The following is a 12,064-nucleotide window of genomic DNA, read 5'->3' as shown; positions in this document are numbered from 1 at the left end:
GAAGATTGAAACATTTTATTTAAAACAGTTCTAAGTTTCCTCCATAGCCCGGCTGATCCGCCGCTTGTCACTTCCTTAGCCTTGGAAATTAACTTTTCAGAGCACATTTTGCACAGTTGTACTCGTTTTCGACTTCAGTTTATTCAAAGAAATGTCTTTTGAAAAAGCTTTCCAACATGGCTGTGCTTGGCTCATCTCTGTCAGGCTAACCAACGCACTTCAAAAATCACAGGCCTCAAGCCTTTCACTCGGGCTAGTATTCAAACAAACACAAAAGAATGATTAATTACAGATCATGAAAGTCGTTCTGTTACTCACCCTCCATTGCTAATGTTAACCCATTAATATATATTACCTAGCATAAGCACAAATAAAGCAGCACTTTATAATATCTACCATTCTTCATAAAGTCCAGCAGGATTCTTCATATATCTGAAAAAGATAATCAGACACAACATAGACAGAAGCACATACAAAATAAGCGCATGCCATTAATTAATCAGCCGCATTAGTGTTTGACAAAGACAATAGGACAAACAAAACAACATTAGTTATGAATTACAAAACATACTTGCAAATGCAACATAAAGCACATACCGTTAGTCCAGTGTGTAATAGTGTGTGGAATTTACTCTAAGTTGATTTAATAACACAAATCATGCAAAAACTCATTAATAAGATTAGTCAAGTTATGGGAGATTAACATCACGAGCCAGATTAAAATCAATTCTGAAACTCGCTCCATCATAGTGCAATAATACCACTGTTGCTTCCTCATTATGAGGCCGGGCTTGAAACCTATGACCTCAGCCTTCGAGGCTGACCCGCTTAACTCTTGTGCTATGCTGCTCAGTCCATTTAGTTAGTAGTCGGGTGGCGCATACTATAGAGAATATTCTTGCACTGCTTTATATGCGCGGGGGGATTAGGTGATCAGCCCGAGGTTACAGGCTGTTGAGCCAGCGCTGAGTCACGGACCTGGCTTCACAGATCCAAAATCGGAGCCTCGGCTGTTACACCGCAATCTGCCTGTAACTTCTGTAATCCCTTCCCTATTTGCAGTAAGGCTACCACAACCTATTCAAACTGGTTCCCCCGGTTTTAAAATCAGCTGCCCTGCTCTTCGCCGCCACTGCTGGGGCGTGACCCCCTTTCCTACAATGGGTGACAATTAGCATGTCCGCATGACGCCACATTTTGAGCTATTACTTGTCTGGGCGATGTACATTCTCTGCCGACATTTCAAACTCATGGCAATCATTTTTTTTTTAAGTGAATACATATTGATATGCCTCCATTTTCTACAAAAAAAACTACAGGAAGCAGAGCCGGCGACGGGGATCGAACCCTGCACCCCGCCTCCCAAGTCGACAGCTGTGAAAGTAAGGCCACAACCTCTCCTTCGATTTAATATCTGCTTGGAGCAGACCAAGACCCTATGACCAGTCACCCTCTGCCCTTCTTTTGGTGTTCGGTATCACAACTCTGTCCCAGCAACTGGTTTGGCCATACTTTTCTTTACAGAGTCCGGGGGGTCTGTGAATTCTCCCTTTGGCTGCGCCCTATAGTGAGACTCGATTTAACAAGCGAATGCATCCACAACTGCATTTGAGGCACAGCAGTTTAACGCTAAAGTACTACGACTAAATTTGCGAAGCTGTGGCCCGACGCTGCGTACATGCCTCTCTCCTCTTTTTTGTTGTTTTTTTTTTTAATGGCCTTGCTGCCTTTCTTTTAAGGAAAGTCGGTAGTTCAACTGTAGGGTTGCAGTTCGCAGGCCCATAACTGCTGCCACATCTCTGTAAAATAAAGATGCTACACAAAGGAGACAGGACCAGGGAAAGTGCACCGTCGGGCACAGGCCGTGTTTAGAAGACAGCAGATCTGAGGCACTGGGAATTTATTACAATCAGGCTACACTATGCCAACCCAAGACCCTCTGTCTTGGGTTGGCATAAATAAACTTACCTTGAGGCCGGGTCCCGTATCTCTGCTCCTGCCCTGCTCTGCTCCAGCTCTCCTGCCTCCAACTCCAGGAACGGGAATCAGGCAGACAGGCTCAATCTCCTAGGCCAATCACAATGCTGCAATGCTGCAATGATTCAGAAAAGGGGGGTGGTGATGAACAGAGTGTCTGAATTAAGCAGACCACTCTTACCCAGTCCAAAGATCAGGGCTTGATCCATCACCGTTTTTTAGCTCACTGCACCATCCCAGCTCAGAACCTGGCTACATGCAAATTAGTCTGTTCCTGTCCCAGTGCATGATGGGAATGCAGCATTGCTATTGGTGGGAGCGCCGTGACCCAACACTCAGTCAGGGCTGGATGGGTCGGCATGTTCTCCATGCAGGCTGTAATACAGCCTGCATGGAGGGCGGGGAAAGTGAGCATGACTGGTTTGGGCAGCCGGAGAGGGCCGACAAAACAATCATAGCGCACTTAGGAGAGGGAAACTACTCCTCCCCTGCTCTGAGAGCAGAGCAGCTCCGCCCACTCACCCCCCCGCAAAGCCGCAGGATAGGAAGCATAAAATATTAATAACATTAAGTTATTTTCCTTCTATGTTTCTACTTGGCACTGCTTAAAAGCAGTGGGGCGATACTCCTCCGCCATAGCTTGTTCAAATTACCAACACAGCCTTCATTATAAACTAATCTCTTCTGATGCTACAATGTGTTCCTTTAGGGCTGGCAGATACCTTCTTGGCACTGGTTGGGTACTTTTTCCTTTTTCTTTTGCCACATTTCCTTTTTTCCTTTTTGAGGTTCTCTGTACAAACAATTTGTCTTCTACTGATCTACATGGTTTTTTCTCACCAACGTGTCATGTTAAGATGAGTTAGGCCTCTCAGTTGTATGTTACATGTAAGTTTATTAATATCAGTTCTATGTAAGGTTACAGTTCACAGGTTTTGCCAACTAGTAGGCCCATGGCTATTTCTGACTTACGCCACACTAGGAGCATGACGACTGTTGCTCTGCAGATCTTGGAATCAGTTTCACCACTGACCACTGTGTATGTAACATACACACAGACTCAACACCACTCATGCAGACACAGACAAAGGAAGGCAGGGCATAACACATAGCCATCTTCCAAAATCAAAAAAACCTTTTAATCTGTTAATTTTTCTGCAATATGTTTTACAAAAGTCTTGTAAAAAAGGGATTTATACATTAAACTTTCCATGCAAGTGAAGTTGGTGAAACCCAGAAGATTGCCCAGAATGTGTGGCACGTAAAGCATTCCAGTTTCATCCTTCTAAAAATGAAATATTTGAAACTTTGTAGATCTTGCATTCCTGGTTAGAGTTCTGGAAAGTAACCAATATTTATTGTATTTCAAACACTTGTCTCTGCCTAGCAGTGCTTCCACATTCAATGTTAACCACTTCGATGCTGATGACGAGCTCAGCTCGTCATCAAGCTTACCTACCGTGTGCTGATGACGAGCTGAGCTCGTCATGTAACGCTGTAATTTTAAAAATGCCGCACACAGCGGGAAAACCTGCCGCAGCGATGCAGTTAACTTGCTCTTGACTATCGCTAGGTACTTGCACTTTCCGTCTTAGTTGCATTTGCTTGTAGCGTTATCACTCTTTGTGATGTTCAGCACTATGTTGTAGTAGCGCAGTACCTTTATTTTGCGGCCTTCTTATTCAGTTCACAACAGTCAATGCGTAGATTTCTCAGTGAATCTTCCGTTATCTTTGGATATTTCATATAGGCTGAGGCTGCATGGTAACTCCACTCAAGCCAATGTCGATTCAGCACTTCGACTGCAGGACGCGTGGCACGCACAAGAAGTTTGTTGGACCACAGCAAACTCTCTGTCAATCTTCAGGCTACTTATCCTCTACTCTTCACCAGGTGTCGAGTTCTCACCAGCCCGGTCACTCGTAAATCACTACGCCACACATGGAGAGTAATTTTACACGTCTTTATTAATCATCGTGTAAGCACAAACCCAACATTCTAAACGAGTCATCTCTTTACCTTTATTCAAATGTTCATGTTCTAAATCTGCTGAGTCCATACTAACACACCACTACACTGGGGTGCTGTCGATTCCCAAGTCATGTGGCATACCATGCAGTGACTCCGTGGCAATTCATGCTGTGATCCTGTGGTCTAGCAGACAGTGACTGATTTGTTGTGTTGTAGATTTGCGGCCTGCCATCCATTTGTCTGCAGTGCTGTGGCCCGGCAGATGGTAACTTTTGTGTTTGTCTCCTGCTGCAATCTTGCCATTGATTCCACACATTATGTAGCATTATGCTGTAATGTATATAGTTGCCCTTATGTACACCTTTCATAACTTTCACAAAAATTAGGAAATAATTGGTATAAGGCAGCCCTAGGGATACACATGGAGCATGGAGCAGTTGGAGGTAGATTTACTCCTGAATAGATTGGAGGGTTTGGAGATTTAGGGGCTTATTTACAAGCCCCTTGTGCTGCTGGTGCGTCACTTTTTGTAACACATCGGCAGCACATTTTGCTGACCCATATTTACAAGGACAGGAAAAGCCACCCTGCTTGTCTTTTCCTGTCCTTGTAAATACGGCCCCTTTACATACAGCACTTTGCGTGAAGGGGCATTCCATGGGTGTTGTTGTGGGTGTTCCCATGGAATCTGACATGGAATCTGACACATTCCCAGATTTACGAACAATCACAAACCTGGAAATGCGTCTGAATGCTACGCCTCCCCAGAGTAGGGAGGCACAACGAGGAGAAATGTATTAATTTATCCTCGTTTTTTTCCTCTTTCTCTGCATGTGGCAATCTGCAGCACACATAGAACGAGGAAATCACCTCTGGAGATTGTTTATGTGCAGGAAGGTGTCCCTTCCTGCACATAAACAATCATTCAAAAAATGACGTTTTGCAAGTTCTATCTGTGCTAATGTAGCACACATAGGAGTTTAAAAAATGCTATTTAAAATTGTTTATGTGCACGAAGGGACACCATGGTTCAAGGGTGCCTGCGTCAGCGCATGGCAGCAAACTGTACGCCAGTGCAGGGGAGATTTGTAGATATGACCCATCTCTGTGCTTTGAAAGGGCTGCAGCGTGGCACAGCCAAAGGGCTTTCCGTGCTGCGCTCCAGCACTTTCTTGTAAATGAGGCTCTTAGAGAGCTGTTTGCCCTCCATCGTATGAGAAGGGTTTGGAGTGCCTGCAGCTGCAGGAACACGGGATTAAGGTGCTGGGTTAATTGCTGAAGTGTCTGTCGTGATTTGAAGAGCAGGGCTTCCTCCCTGAAGTACTGGAATGGGTGGTGGTAGGCTTACTCTTCTACACAGCATGAAGGGTGTCAGTGATGACGACACTCTTGACATGAAGTTGGGTGTGGGCTGAGTTACCTTTCTGCAGTGCATGGAGTGTGTGGTAGTAGCTTTTCCCCAGGAGGTTGGGTTGACCGCTAATAGTGCATGTCATTGCGTGAAAATAAAATGAGTACACCGCTGAACTGGTGGGTTGGCTTGCATGGAACTAAGGAAACAGTTTATTGAGTAAAGTGAGTGCCAGGAGGTACTTAAATAGGAGCAGCTATCTTCCCGACAGAATATGGGGACGTATCGGCCAGATTCATCAAAGTAAAATCGGCTCGCAAAGGGTCAGATTCTGAGAATCCGGCCCTTTGCGAGCGCTATTTTTGCATTTGGGATTCATCATCCCAAATGCAAAAATCGCAATTACGGAACTCGCTAAATTGCGAAGAATCGCATTTAAGGAATCTCAATTAGAGATTTCTTAAATGCTATTCATGAACCTTTTAAAAATTGCAAAATCGCAATATGGGGCCGCTATTTACCGCGAAGTGTAACTTCGTGGTAAATAGCGAAAACTTAGAAAACTGCACTTTAGTGCATTTTTCTAAGTTGTATGTTACACACACACATGTCCTTTGGACATGTGTGTGTGCAACACCTGTGTACATTTGCATTTCAGGGGTGCTACAGGGTGTCCTCTGGACACCCTGGCACCCTTGAAATCGCATCTTATTTGTGATTCGCTAATTGCTAATCGCAAATAAGGATTGACTCCCCATTCATTCCTATGGGCCTTTAGGCCCATAGGAATGAATGGGAAATCGCATCCTTACTTGCGATTAGCAATTTGCGAATCGAAAATAAGGAAGCAGTAGAAATCTCAAAAAATATTGCGATTTCTACATGCATCCAGTTTTGCGAGTCTGTAATAGCGATTCCTTAATAATCGCTAATACAGACTTGCAAAAGGGGACTTTGATGAATCTACCTGATTGCTCACTGTTTAGAGGCCTGACTGTGTGTCTCCCTGCTGGGCTCTGAATATAGGTCTCCACTTCTGTCTCTTTTTTTGTACTTGACCATAGTTGTAGCTTTATTTTCCCATTATTTCGGTGGCACTGGCATTGAGCTCAGCTTCCTGCATCTAACTCACATCTCTTTCTCGTTATCTGTTATACCTTCTGCCTTTAAATACGTGTCTCTCTCTCCCTCCCTCATATTCTCTCTCACCCCTCTTTATTTCCATCTTTCTCTTTGCAGAATCTGACCACAAATAGATCAGAAACCTATGTGAAAAATAAGGACTATTACAGACCTTGTACATGATTGTCTAATGATTTTCTTTAATTCTTCTCCCTTCCTTACATAATACTTTTGTTCTTCCTGTATTTTATTTGTTTCTTCATTCCCTGTTCATTTATACCCTTTCACTCTGTTTTACATTTTCCTTCACTGTCATTTCTTAATTGTTGTCTTCTTTTTTTGTTTTGTTTGTCTTTTCTCATTCTTTTCAATCTATTTCTCACTCTTTACTGCGGCAACCCTCCTTTGCACTCCGGATCCATTTCTCTTTGTGTCTCCCTCTCATGCCTTTTCCCCAAGTTCCCTTTCAAACCGCACCCCTTTTTATTAGGTCTCGCTAGACCTATTGCTGCCAAGTTCCTTGTCAAGCAACCTAGATCTGGCCACGAGCGCCGATTACACATCGTGACCGCGCATGCCCCGCCCCCCCAGCCGTGCACATCTTTTGCTCCACATTCCACATTCACAGGGCAGCCTCTCACAATCACGCGCGCGCGCACACACACACACACACACACTGCATACACACACGCCCACACACACATGCAGGCACACGCAGGCACACACACACTCCCCACCACTTACTGGGCTCTTTTGTCGTTGGCTCCTTCATTCCGTCACATCACCGGATTTCTCTCCTCCTGCTGTCTCCCGAGAACGCCAGCACTCCCGGGATCCCTGCTTTCTTCTGGGCTCTCCACTACCCACACCCCTCTGCCTCCAAGGTGCCCGCTCCGGACAAGCTACATCACCGCGAGCCTGGCTCAGAGGCGGGGCATCTCCCGGAACCTCGCAGGTTCAAAAGAACTTTCCTGCCTATCAAAGCAGAGCCCGCCTGCGTTCGTAATATACGCGCGCGTGCTTGTTGCTGTGCGTTGAATTGGAAGGAGGCTTCCAGAAGAGTTTTTTCGAGGGGGTGGAGACATTTGGCAGCGGAGCTGTGGCCTTAAACTGGTTTTGCATTGCGCCGTGTTTTGGGCTGTTAAACGTCCATCTACGACAATTTGTACATGCATGGATTTGAAGATTCGGAGGCAGTAAGCAATTTCTGAGATTAGATTTTCTGTGGATCTTTTGTGCGGGTGTAACGGAGGGGGAGGGGGAGGGGGGGGCCTAAAAGAGAGAGAGCATTGTTGAACGTAGCCGTCTGATGAGGAATGCAGTTCAGGCACCAGCGCTAATCAGCCAATAGCATAATATTGTGTCCGGATTAAAATGAAGTGTGGGCCTTTCCATGTAAGACCGTCCGTGCACTCCCTCGTTTACGGCATACATGCTGCAGTTCCGTTCTCATGAGGTGCACGCTCAACGTGCAAGTAGTTTATAGCTGATAGCTGACCTGTATTTAATATTCATCAAATCCTCGGTGCCTGTATTCACAATTACATTTTCTTAGCTTACGCAGGATGTGGTACACTAAAAAACCCATGCATGAATAGTGTTGTGTGCAGAAATGATGTATAAACCCATGCATGTATAGTGCTGTGTGTTAAAATGATGTGTATCCCATGCATGCATTGAGCGGTGTGCTTAAATGATCTAATGTAAACAATGGTTCTCTGTTGAGTAGATAACTGCAAGTTTGGGGCAGAATCGGGTATTCGCCTTAAGTAGGACACATGTTTTTGAGCATGGTTTTTAAAATACTGCATTCGAGAATGTCGAGTAAACTGCATACAACCGCATGCACCTTAGGGGCAACAATGTATGTATTGCAGTGCTTGTGAAATGGTTTAAAAGGAACCTTTCAACCCCCTCAGTAGTGCGATAAGTGCGCTGGGAGCAGGACGCGGAGAGAGCTGGTGCCACCCTGCCCCTTTATTCGGCACTTTACATAACATGGAGGTGATGCCACCTGACCTGCCCAGTGAGGTGTGTTCACTGGGCAGTGAACACACCTCACTGGGCAACGCCGGCTCGTTCCTAATGCCAGGGAGCCCGAGTTAATGCCATCTGTACCGCTCTTAAATTAAAGGCCATTACAGTGCAGCACATCTGCTTATTTGTGTGTCAGTACAGACGTGAAACTAGCGGGGTGGGCACAGGCGCTGTGCCACCTACAACTGGCAGCGTGCACACAACAGGCACCAACTTTGATACTGACATAGGAGCTCGTGTGGTTGGCACTCTATGGCCCCGCTGCATCTTACGTGTGGGGTTATATAAATTGGGTGCACGTGGGAATAGGGGAGCCTGCACCAAGCGGTGGGTGCAGCGTGAGGCGGCCCTGGTGGAAGGATGCTGGTGCCTGTGGCGGAATCGGCGCGAGCGCTCACATGTCGTTTCAAGTGCAGAATTTCAACCAGCCCCCTCGTTTCTTTAGTCAGCGGTAAAGGGAGGGAAGGAGAAGCACTGGGGTGGGAGCGGAGTGGGAGGGGGGTGGGGTGCGAGGCTGACGTTTTGAGATCCCCAGGTTGGGATTCAAGGCCCTGCCAAGGTCCGTTTATTGAAGGCGGGCGCACTCCATGTACATGGGGGGGGTCATTCTAAATAAGGGAGGTTGATCGAGTCTCACGAGAACTGTGTAACAACCGCAACCCCAGTAGGAACGAGCTTGTTACTTAATAGATAGAGATATGCTAATAATTGCCGCCGATGCCGAGGCTCCAAACATGTTAAGGGCATCCGTTTTAGCACTTCCCTCTCCCGTGTTATGTTTAATTTGTGGCTCCGGCACGATTCTCTGCATCATTTGTTTATAATTAATTAGCATTTGGAGAAGGAACTGTGGTCCCTCGTGAAATACCGTGCGCCTAAAGCTTCTTTAATTTAAGCGAGAGAGAGGGCTGCGGCAGAATAATGAGCAGATAGGCATGTTGTGTTATTAAAAACAACAAGGTGTGATAGCTGCAGAGAGTGAGGGCTGAGGACCTGCGGTGTGACAGCAACTACTTCGTACAACGCCGGTGTCTGCTGCTCTTCATGTTTGTGTATTTTTTTTTATTGTATTTGAAAAAGATATGGTTGCACTTTGAAGAAACGCAGCATGCACCCTGTGTGATAGTTGTGTAAACGTTGCACCCATCAACCTCACACCGCAATGGAATGCTGCCTACCACCTCAGACATCGCTGTTTATTTATTTATTTTTACTTAATAGATAGAGATATGCTAATAATTGCCGCCGATGCCGAGGCTCCAAACATGTTAAGGGCATCCGTATTAGCACTTCCCTCTCCCGTGTTATGTTTAATTTGTGGCTCCGGCACGATTCTCTGCATCATTTGTTTCAGATGCTACACTTACCCATCCCAACCGTGTTTCTTTTTTCTTTCTCTCCCCACCGCCCCTCTGAGATTGCGGTTTAATTATTTATTTTTAATTACTAGATAGGGATTTGCTAATAATTACAGTCGATGCTGAGGCTCAAATTATGTTAAGGGTGTTTGTTTGTCCACTTTCCCCAACAGTGTTATGTTTACTTTGTGGATCTCTCAACCTCACCCACCCTCACCCTCACTCACACTCTCACACACCCTCTCACCCTCACACCCCCTCACACACCCTCTCACCCTCTCACACCCCCTCACACTCACACACCCACATACCCTCACCCTCACATACCCTCACACCCCCTCACAGCCTCTCACCCTCACACACCCTCACACACCCTCACACCCCCTCACCCTCCCTCACCCTCACCCACCCTCACCCCCTCACCCTCACCCCCCTCACCCTCACACCCCCTCACCCTCACTCACCCTCACTCACCCTCACTCACTCTCACCCTCACTCACCCTTACACACCCTCACTCACCCCCACTCACCCCCCTCACCCTCACTCACCCTCACTCACCCTCACTCTCCCTCACTTGCCCTCACTCGCCCTCACTCACTCACCCTCACTCACCCTCACAGAATAGCAAAACATAGCATAGCATAACATACCAAAGCATAGCAAAACAAAACAGCATAGTATAACAAAACATAGCATAGCATAACAAAACACAACAAAACATAGCAGAACAAAACATAGCATAACATAACAAAGCATAGCATAACATAACAAAGCATAACACAAAGCATAGCATAACATAACAAAGCATAGCATAGCATAACATAACATAGCATAGCATAACATAGCATAGCATAGCATAACATAACATAGCATAACATAACAAAGCATACCAAAACAAAACAGCATAGTATAACAAAACATAGCATAACAAAACAAAACATAGCATAACAAAACAGCATAGCATAACGAAACAAAGCATAACGTAACGAAACATAGCATGACAAAAAATAGCAAAACACAACAAAACATAGCATAGCATAACAAAACATAGCATACATAACAAAACATAGCATAGCAAAACAGCATAGCATAGCATAACAAAACACAACACAACATAGCATAACAAAACGAAACAAAGCTTAGCATAGCATAACAAAACATAGCATAACAAAACATAGCATAGCAAATCAAAGCATAATAAAACACACCAAAACATAGCATAGCATAACAAAACATAGCATAGCATAACAAAACATAGCATAGCATAACAAAGCATAGCATAGCAAAGCACAACAAAACATAGCATAACAAAACACAACCAAACATAGCATAGCAGAAAAAACAAAGAATAGGATAGCAAACCTAAACCTAGCATAACAAATCAAAGCATAGGATAGCAAAACAAAACACAACAGCACATAGCATAACAAAACATAGCAAAACCCAACAAAACATAGCATAGCTTAACAAAACATAGCATAGCTTAACAAAACACAACAAAACATAGCATAGCGAAACAAAACATATAATAGCATAGCATACCAAACACAGCATAGCATAACAAAACATAGCATAGCATAATAAAACACAACAAAACATAGCATATCATAACAAAACATAACAAAGCATAGCATAGCATAACAAAGCATAGCATAGCATAACAAAGCATAGCATAGCAAAACATAGCATAGCATAACAAAACATAGCATAACAAAACACAGCATAGCATAACAAATTAAAACATAGGATAGCAAAACACAACATAGCATAGAGCCTCACTCAGCACCACTCAGGGGCACCACAGCATCACTATGCGCTACCACAGCATCACTGAACGCCACAGCATCACTCGTTCGCCACCACAACACCATTCAGCGCCACCACAGCATCAATCTGTGCAACCATTCAACACCTGGTTCAAATATATTCTCTCAATGTTTCAAGCTTTATTACAAATGTCACAAAAAGATGTTAATATTTCACTTCTGTTCTTGGATTTTCGCCACAATAAAATACAATGAACATAATCTTCACAAAAGTTATTTACAAAAGTTTAATCTATTGCCATTATAAATTACAATAACTTTTATTTAAGTATTAATTATTTAAAAAAATTAAAAGCCATTGTTATTTGTAATATCAATACATCTAAGTCACGTAAATACAACACATATTGCATTACAAATGCTATAGGTGTAACATTTGTGAAAGCTAAAACTATTGGCATTGTAAATGACAAAGCTATTA

General features: G+C 44.3%; 1 protein-coding gene across 1 annotated transcript in view; it reads left to right on the top strand.

Moving 5' to 3' along the window:
• The window catches only part of LOC147722751 (acid-sensing ion channel 1C-like), a 657,309-nt gene that overhangs the window by 297,166 nt on the left and 348,079 nt on the right, over positions 1–12,064 (top strand). The gene's annotated exons all lie outside the window — the stretch shown is intronic.

This window comes from Lissotriton vulgaris, chromosome 4_1 (genome assembly GCF_964263255.1).
Source record: "Lissotriton vulgaris chromosome 4_1, aLisVul1.2, whole genome shotgun sequence".
In the NCBI taxonomy this organism is placed as follows: Eukaryota; Metazoa; Chordata; class Amphibia; order Caudata; family Salamandridae; genus Lissotriton; species Lissotriton vulgaris.
Note: the sequence above shows the minus strand (reverse complement) of the source record. Positions and strands in the feature narration are given on the sequence as shown.